This window comes from Passer domesticus, chromosome 2, assembly GCF_036417665.1.
Source record: "Passer domesticus isolate bPasDom1 chromosome 2, bPasDom1.hap1, whole genome shotgun sequence".
Lineage (NCBI taxonomy): Eukaryota > Metazoa > Chordata > Aves > Passeriformes > Passeridae > Passer > Passer domesticus.
This window is the reverse complement of record NC_087475.1, coordinates 18,507,232-18,516,963: the sequence shown is the minus strand read 5'-3', so window position 1 is coordinate 18,516,963 and position 9,732 is coordinate 18,507,232. Positions and strand designations below refer to the sequence as shown.

At 38.6% G+C, this 9,732-nt stretch overlaps 1 long non-coding RNA gene across 1 annotated transcript; it reads left to right on the top strand.

Annotated features, from left to right (window-relative positions):
• Positions 1-1,325: 1,325 nt before the first annotated feature.
• On the top strand, positions 1,326-2,565 carry LOC135295222 (uncharacterized). The gene is made up of 2 exons (XR_010357250.1): positions 1,326-1,501; positions 2,388-2,565. It is a non-coding gene; the product is annotated as an uncharacterized LOC135295222 (long non-coding RNA).
• The last annotated feature ends 7,167 nt before the right edge of the window (positions 2,566-9,732 follow it).

The following is a 9,732-nucleotide window of genomic DNA, read 5'->3' as shown; positions in this document are numbered from 1 at the left end:
AAAATCAAGCCCTTATTTTTTAATTTCAGACATCTTCATTAATCCTGGAGCTTTACAGATATGTGATATGGATAAGAAAAATAAATTTGCAAACAAAATATTTTGGTAACGAAGACTTTAATAATGTTTTTCACTTCTAACTTTTAGGCTGCCTTACCTTGATGTAACTTTAACAATATTTAATATAAACATTGTCTAGATTTATATTGAAGTCTGACCAACATCAATAAAACATGAAAGAAACAAAAAGGGCAAGTTTTAAGAAAAAACAAAAAAAAACCACTATAGACCAGGCTGGTGCTGCTTGCTGGAGTTCAGTTTATCTGATGGTGATAGCCAAAGAGAAGTGACACAGTTGATAGTCACTTGTTTTTTCAACAAAATGGATCAATGGGGATGTACAGAAACAAAGCCAAAACTACTGATAAGTCTGCACTGAGCCATTCTGCCCATTCAGATTCTGTCTTTCCATTTGTGAAAATCATCACAGAGAACATGCCATTACAAATCGAGCCAAAATTAATGCTCATAAATATGTGATCAGAGAAAGGCAGAGTCCCCAGATAAAAGATTAATAATGGCTGGATGGCCTTAACATATTTCTTTTGATTCATGGGAGCATGGTTATAGCACAGGGAACTGCCATTGCTTTCAGATGAAACAAATGTCTTTGTATTGACTATCGAAAGCAACAGATGTTCTGCAAACCAGTACTTCCACAAAGGGACAGCCTTGGAACTATTTGTAAACAACCTAGCTTAAATTTTAATACATGCACTTTGAGGATGGCTGTGTGACAGATGGGTTGGGCAAGCTCTGCAATGCAAAGGGCATCTAACTGAATTTGGAAAGCCTGAAGCAGCCTGGTTTGTTATTGGAAAAATAAAATCTAAGAGCCTGTGTGTGTATGCTTGTACATTTCTCTGTGTGTGTGTGTCCTTTTCTGTGTATATATTTATGAGAAAACGAGAGTTCTTTCTTCAAAATGTTTCAAAACCATTATGGATCAATACAGATATATATATACACACACACATATATATACATATATATATATACGTAATTTTCTGAAAGCGTCTTTACACATTTTATATCTTTTTTTTCTTTAAGTGATGAGCTTACAAATAGATGCTTAATGAAAGCATGGTTTAAAAGCAGTTGGAAAACTCCAGTGATACTGTGAATCTACTAAATTAGTGTCATTAGGGTCTGTCTTTCAGCTGCAAATCCTGCTGCGTGCAATTCACAAAGGCACAGCAGAGCACCATGAGGTCCTCTTCAACGGAGTGTTTTCTGACATGTCATAATGAGAATGGCAAAAGAGAGGTGCATTTCAGGAGAACTGCTGGGATGGACAGGTTGGACACCTACGTCAGAGACACATACATCTGTGGGATGGAATTCTTGCCAGCTCTACCTGCTTATAATCAGGGGACAGTGCAGGCTGCCCATTCCCTGGTGGACTTGTGACAATCACTGGATCAGGGATGGATGGGCCCAGGTGGGGTTGAAATGGGACTCCTGAGCCTCTGAAAGGTGGAGATGGTGATGGGAGCAGGTATTCAAGCCCTGTTGGTACCCTCAGGGCCCTGACACTTGGGATGTCACTGCTCTTGGCTCTTGCTGCAGCTATTGATGTGCTCCATGGAGACCTTCTATTATAAGGACATTTTATAGTTCACCTGGAAAATAAATCTGCACTTTCATTTTACATGTTGGGTCTGATGGCACCAGGAGATATGGCAGCTTTATTTTATAAGAATTTTTGTGTCTACCTATCATTCACAATTTTAAGTAATTTTCATTCCTGAAAACTTCCACCTGCCATTCAGTTTCAAGAAGAAAATTGATTAAACCCTTTTAAAATATCCCTTTCCAAACAATACCACAATGAAGAAAAGAACAAATCTCCTCTGGATAAGGCAACTTTCTATGTTTTGAAGGGGTTTTCCCCCAGTTTTCTTTAATTTTTTCCATTTTCAAGGGCAAAGATTGCAGAAAGATTAAATATTTTGAAGTATTGCATAGCCTATGTGCCTCTCTCTTGCAAAAGAGAAAAGAAATTGAAGCTATGCACTTTTAAAACCAGTGAACTCTGATTTGCTTATTTCAGCAGTTATCACCATTGACAGACATTTCCAGGCATCTCTCTGCGCTTCTGGTACTTATATCACTTAAATGTCAAGCTTTAACAGGGCTCCTGTGCATGTATTTTAAACAAGAGAAATAGTCTGTTGGTTGAGACTATGCACAGGCATGCATGGTTGTCTGGCCTTGAAGATGGAGTTAATGCTTGCTTGACTGAAAGGGACATAAAACATATATTTAATTTCACTGAATATGTGGGCTTTAAGAATGGACTTAAGTGCCTTTCTTGTTGTTTTCAGAGCTGAAGCCTTTGAAAGTTAATGATGCCGACTTAGGTACCCAGGCAAAAAACCAGAAAAGCTTATTGACCTGTCACTTGTGAAGTTGGTAGATGAAAAATACCAGGCTGTTTTGGGAAGATTGCAGTCCAAGAGGAAGTATTAAATCCTTCTTAATAATAGTAATATGTATGAAAAATGGATTGCTGCCTACTTTGACTGATTGGGAAAAGAAAATATGTTAAGGTGAATTGGTTATGGTCTTATATAACACTGACTGAATGCCAGTGAGGTAATGTACAGGTAAAAAAAAAAAAAAAAAGACAAAAAAAGAGCTAGACTAACCTCCAAATCTTCATTACAATGCATAATTTCCATTTCCAGAGAAACATTGCTTGGGATATATTTGTGTGGATCAAGAAAGTTATTGCTCTGGTACTGCCCTTAGGTAGCACATGCAGTAGTGTCTTATTACCTCCAGGGACAGCTTGAACAATTGCTGTGCTAGTGCCTTTCTCCTTCAAAGATAGAAATTTGCATTGGATTCACATAAGGTTGCATCCTGAATGCAAATATGATCATAATTAATACAAGGAAGGGACAGGCATAGCACTGCTCTATTATGGTTATACTGTAAAATCCATTATGTTTATAGGAAGCTCCTGACAGAAATAGCTTGCCTTCTTAAACAGCACTAATGAAAAAGAGGACAAAAAGTCATTGATAAACTGCCACCACCCCTATGTCCTTGCAATATATTAGCCCAAAATAGCACACTGATGATGTATAAATCTATGGAATTATGATGGAGAAACACGAAGGGTACAAAAGCATGCCTTTCCAAGGGCATTTCCATTATGCAACCCACTACACTGAGTCAATAGACTTAATATGTCACTGTCTGATAATTAAAAGGGGAGGGTTACTAGAGACTTTTTACTTTATTTATTTATCAAGGTAGCAATGGGAAATTAGCATAATAAGAATTCTGACACCCAGAGTTGCTTGTCTTTCATTACAGTTTCTCAATAGCCAGTGAAAAGTTTCAGTTTCCTCTGACAGTCACAGTGGTGAGTCTTTCAGCCAGCAAAATTCCCACCGATATTGGTCTGAGATTTCTTGGAATAATATTGAAGATGATGTTGTTACCTATGTCTCTTTTCACCTAAAGACAAATTACCTATGATGTTGTTACCTATGTCTCTTTTCACCTAAAGACAAATTACCTTATCTCTGGGCTGGGAATCTTGGTGCTTATGCAGAAGATGCTGCCAGTCACTGCCTTATTTCCTGCCTGGTGATCTCGAGAGGACCTGTCCATGTTCACTGCTGGTACCGCGGTGCCTCGCAGCTCCTGTTGGCATTAACCTCACCTGCACTAGGGATGCTTCCAGGGTCTGCCTTGTGCCACTGATCTTTCTGAGCCCCAAACTTAATTCTGTGGGATCAGGATGGATCCGTGGTCCCTTCAGGCACAGAGCTGCTCAATGGCCCAGTTTGCCTTAGTGACTTCTGCACTGTGCACGGTCCTGAGGTCCTGAAATGAGCTTAAATGAGCTCGGTTTTGCTGGGTCACAGCCAACCCCATGCAGTAAATGAAGAATGAACAGATTGTGGAGGCACTGCTATCAGCTGAATGGCAGGCTGTGGTGGCAGACTGACGTGGGGTTTTGGCAGGAGATGCAGGAGAGAGATGTATGAGTAAGAAATTAATTGCTGGCCCTAGCAGATGCCATGTGCTTCATTAATAAGAGTTAATATTAGTAACACTAAATAAAGTAATATTAATCTCTCAAATCTAGTTTTGAATAAATTTATTAAATTTTAAAATTAAATTAATTTTGGTTTAAAATAAAATTCTACAGAAGCTGGTGAGGCTTTTTGCAACTAATTTGAGGCATTCTGTAAGAACAAGGACTCACAGCAGCAGCCTCAAGAGCGCATTTGATTTAATGCTTTCTAAGTATTATTTGCTTTCCCTCTGGCAGATATAATTAGTGTCTCCCTAGCACCCTCAGAGCCTGATTTGCCTTAATTTAACATAAAATCATGAATCAATTATTTTTTTAGTTGTGCCACATATCTATAATTCTGATCAAGAACAATCTACATTGAATGAGCCTGCATTTGTAGGCAAATGCTGGAGCAGACTTTGCTTGCTATTTTTGTCTTTGTGTGTTTTGGTTTTCTTTTTTTAACAGAAGGCTCATATTGGCACATCTTGACATTTTGGGCAGTATTCCAGTGGAATTTAACTGAATTAGCTGCATAACTCAAGTGGACACTTTTTGGTCCAGTCAGATACATGTGTACACTCAACATGAAGGAAAAAGGTTCACTGTTCCAGTACGTGCCTGGGCTTACAGTTTCTGGGAACTGAAACAATAAACTCTCCATCCTATTCTGTTTTTTGCAGTTCCCTATCTTCACAACCCTGTCTGTTCTGATTAAATATAATTTACTCTCCTAGCTCTTTGGACTGGCCATTTTCAGTATTTTTCATTTCTTGTTTTTTAAATGTCCTTTGTGTTCTACCAGACATTCTGGGTAATCTGGTGACAAGACAAGCAAGTGTCTTTCAGCAGGAATAAAAGTACATAGCTATTCCCTGAGACACAATACAGACAGCTTTCTGAGTGTTTTGTTAGTGACGCTCACAAGCCAATGAGAAGCAATCAAGCCAGACTGGCAATATAAAACTCAATAGAATAGGGACCCAAGACTGAGCTATGCAAAATGCAAGCTGAAACACAAAGGGCTAATGCTATTTACACGGACAAGAGCTGATTCAAGAAGCCCCAAATTATCCCCTTTCTGAAATAGTGAAATTATCTCCTTAATACGATGGTGCCTAAAGCCTTTATTTTTTTGAAGCCACAGTTAGAATTAAATAGTATCTTTTCTCTGCTCTGTCTGCAGTTCATTTACAATTCAGTATTTCATTTTACCATATTACAACTTACCAAATCAAGTTAAATATTTTAATACTTACTGATAGTACTGTATCTGACAGCAGTCCATGAAGCATTTCAAGTTTAAGAGGGGTTGATTACATTGTGGCAAAAGCCTTTACTGTAGGAAGATCTCTGGTAGCCCCATCACCAGTCATGGAAAGCATTTGTGCATGGTATTTCCAAACAAGAGATTGTGTCTGTGTCCCTGAATTAAATAAACGTTGTAATCTGTGGATGTTTGCAGGATAGCAGGAGGCCTGAAAATGGAGCACTGACTTCAAAATAGTGGGTTTAGGGGGAAGTCTTGTGAATATTGTCATTTCTTGGCAATATTCACAAGAGTGTCAAGGAATGACAGTAGACAAGCTATTAGAGACCGGGAAGGTACCTGGAGAAAATTCCACTGTCATGGCACAAGACCAAGGAAAATCATGAACAACCAGCTCTTGTAGGGCGCAGGTTTCAAAACGTTCACTTCCTTGATTCTAAAGAGACTTGATACATCTGGCTTCCCTCAGCAAAAAATGGGGAACCTGGCAAAGTGAAAGGGGGACGGAAGTTGGATCTGTTGATTTCGTAGAGACCAGAGGAACTGAAGGAGAATTTTGCAGGGAAGCGGCATAAGAGCTCAGCAGGACTAAGCCTTCAGGCCCGCAGGGCATGATATCTCCACTACAGCAATGCACAGATGCTCTCCCTGTCACTCAGGCTGGAAAAGCCAGACAGCAGGCCTGGCATATGTACAAACGCCTGTGCTCAGTTTATTTAAATGTAGACTTAGAAGGTTTTGTGTACTGACGGCTGCAAACTTGCTCTGTGCTACCACCGTGTTTGGGAGTGGAAGAAAGAATGGATCTTGTCAAGATCCCAGCATTCTCGCAGTCTGGCTCTGCCCTGGGGAGCCCTGCAGATGGCCCTTGTCATCTGTGAGGGGACAAACCAGCCTCCCAGCACTCCTGACACTGGCTCTGCCTGTTCGCAGAGTCCTTGGTGGGGCTCACTTTGCTTCTGCTGCTGGGAGAGCTGCAGCTCACTTTAAACCAGGAGACTGCATGTACTGCAGCCTGTAGGCAGGATTTATTTCCTTTTTACCCCTCCAGCTGCTCTAAAATAGAGGGGTCACTATGCTCTACACTCCTGTGCATACAGGAATGCTTGAAAATGTGTCCATCCATTCAAAGGATGAAAAGCACAATACATCAGTCATTCCTGCTGGTCTACATTGAAGGTATTGAGTGAAAGGAAAATATGTGTTAATGTCACAGTGCGTGGGAAAAAACAGTAGGATGTGATGACTAAAATACTACTTTCTCAAGGAAAGAAGCTACTCTATGAAATATTTCATAATCCAGAGGAAGTTCACAGATCTCAGTTTATCCCTCATCTCTCAAAATATTGTACATGTAAATCATCTGCTTAAGATATGTGTGATTCAGCTCGTGCTTGAACTCATTCTTCACCTTGTCAGTTGCAATATGGACAGAATCCAGAAAAATAAATATATTCTGTTGTGGATATTCAAAAATAATGCAAATTATCATGTGCTGAAATTTGACATAGGATATAATTTCCAGTAAAAATACTGTATATAAGCTTAGGCAAAGAGAAAGCACATTCTCTCTTTCTTTTTGTGTGTACATACATATTTTGTCAGTGTTTGCTGAATGACTGAGTCTTTTCTAATGGATTTCATAAATGAATTTCATTTTATATATAAGATTTTATATTACAAAACTTTTCCAAAGTGGTAGATTGGTTCTTTTTTATTTTTTGAAATTTTTTATCATTTTTTTGATTAATTTAATTTTTTTATTTCAGTCATCCCCTTTGTGATTAAACTTTCAAAACAGGACTTTATACAGTCCTGAAAAAACCCTCCTCAGTCGAGATTTACAGAGCATGACATTGCCTGTGTTCTGTTGCCAATACAATAAACTTCCACATGGTCAGAAATCATGTAGTTTTATTGAGAATGTTGTAGCATCTACACACTTTAATGGGCATCTACCAGAACTTAATGGCAATGCTTGTAAACTGAGCATAGTTTAGAAAATATTATTATTATAAAATACACACACACACACACATATATATAAAGGACTATGCACAAAAAAAAATAAAATATTGCAAACCCAGAACTTTTTTCCTGGTTGCAACAGTGAGTTGCAACTTCTTTTCATGGCTAGTGACAAAACGGCAAGGAGGATATGAATCACATTAGGAGATGGAGAAACAGAGGCACTGTGAAACTGAGATTATTTTTCAGGGCACTCACTCACTGGATATGAGGACCTTCCATCATGTTTAAAAGCTTACATAAAACAGCGTCGGGTTCAAATCATGCCCTGTATTACAAGCTCCAAATCAGCTGGACCTTATTTTGTTCTATAGAATCTTCATATGTTTTTCAACTGATTTGAGGCCTCATGATCAGAAAATACAGATTATTATATAGTATAAATGAAATAAAAATAAAGTTTGAGATGCTAAATTTACCTTTAGATCATTGTCTCTCCTGTTACAGGCCTGAGATGCTACAGGCTTGAGAAATGTTGTATTATAACAGTGACAGGGAGCCTTTCCTAACTGAGTTCCCCCTTGGGTGTAAGCATGATTCCTCACAAAGCTATTTATAGAAATATGATTTGTGGCAGAACATCAGCCCTAGATATTACACTTTATACTTAACAAATAATCTGAGAAAATTATGAGAGTTGTATTCTGGCAATATAACTGGGTGCACATTCCCATGTGATAATAAAAATTTACATTAATATTGGGTTGTCAGCAGTGTGCAAAAAGGTTACCAACATCACAAAAGAGAAAAAAGGTCATCTTTCATTTGCACAAATGTATTTTAATTAATCTGATTAATTTGCATATCCTGTTGTTTCTGGCAATAATGAAGACTGAGTTGTGCCAAACATATACTAGGAATCTGATAGAGAGAGCTTTGGCAGCTTTGCATTCAGTGATTCACAGCAACATGCTAAACCCTAACAACTGTTCCTTCTGTGATGCTGTAGTGCAAACAAGAAAGATAAATTGGAATTTAACTGGGCTGGATAAATGAGCCCATTACGACGGGTTTAGTTCACTGTCATTCTGAGATGACAGTTAGATAAAAGATCTGTACTTTACTTGGTATTACAAATAAGTCATCATTCCAGAATTTTTCAAACAGACGTCCCTTTGGAATTATTAATTTACTTATTCCCATTATCTTGGTATGTCTGGGCAACATTCTACTGGCTGCATTATCAGCAGAAACACAAACAAGCAAGTTGCCTTTAGGAGTCTATTGCAAGATCACGGAGAGCCATAAATCCACCCTTACAGTTTCTGTGCTTGCATCACTTACCTTCTTCTGTTCCTTTCTTTGCCTGCCTGGAAGGGTTGTCCAGGTAGAATTCACATGCTACAATTGACAAATCACATAAGGATGGCTTTGAAAAATGGGTGCCGCTGTGCCGTCGCCATCATGATATGTAGCATAGATATTTGGAAAATCCTTCTTATTCCCCTCATTTTCAACATGTCAGCAACTGCAAAGCAGTTTGTCTATGGCTAGTCATGAAGGGTCCATGTTTTTGTAGGAATCATCTATGACAGATTTATATGTTATCAAGGATTAAAAGAAATGTCTGAATTTCTCCTCTGGAGGGAGCCTAAGTCCCAAGTCACGGGTTTGTTTGATTTTTTTCTTTTAGTGAAACAGAGACCAATCTCTCCAATGAATTATACAATTCCAGAATAGTTTCTGGAATCAAAAAGGAAAAACCTACTCTTAAACTGACTTGAGGCAGTGTTGGGTGACAGATATATATCAATTGTTCAATGTCCAAGGCAGCTATCAAGACACCCATCTCTCCATACCATGGACATTGACAGACCCAAAGCCATGACCAAAGCTGATGGGTGAATAAATACTTCTGACAGGTCCAGAAAATTGCACTGTAGATCAGGAAAATATGTGCCAATAGAGGAAGTTCTTCAAATGGAAGCCATTACCACCAAATGCAGACATATAAATAACATGTAGGCTTCCTTCAAGCAATCATTGTAAAATCTCTGAGCACTTAAAACTATAAAGAAACTCGCATAATTTCTATGGCTTTATACAAGTCTTTTAGAAATCTTGGATGGTCATTTTAATCATTGCTATTGAAAATTTTCCAAAGGAGAATTACAGTTTTAACTACTCAGTCCCCCCAGATCTCATGCATTATCTTTTACAGTGTTTCCCGGAATGCTCTTTACAACCTTTCACCTGAGCTATCTTTCTGGACCCCAACAGGTAGCCAGGTCAACATCTGAGTTGTAGGCACTGTGACTGTCCCTTAAACCTGTGCATCATTCTACAGCTGTAACAGAGAGCAGACTTGAAATTCACCTCCAATGTGCTCTCCTGA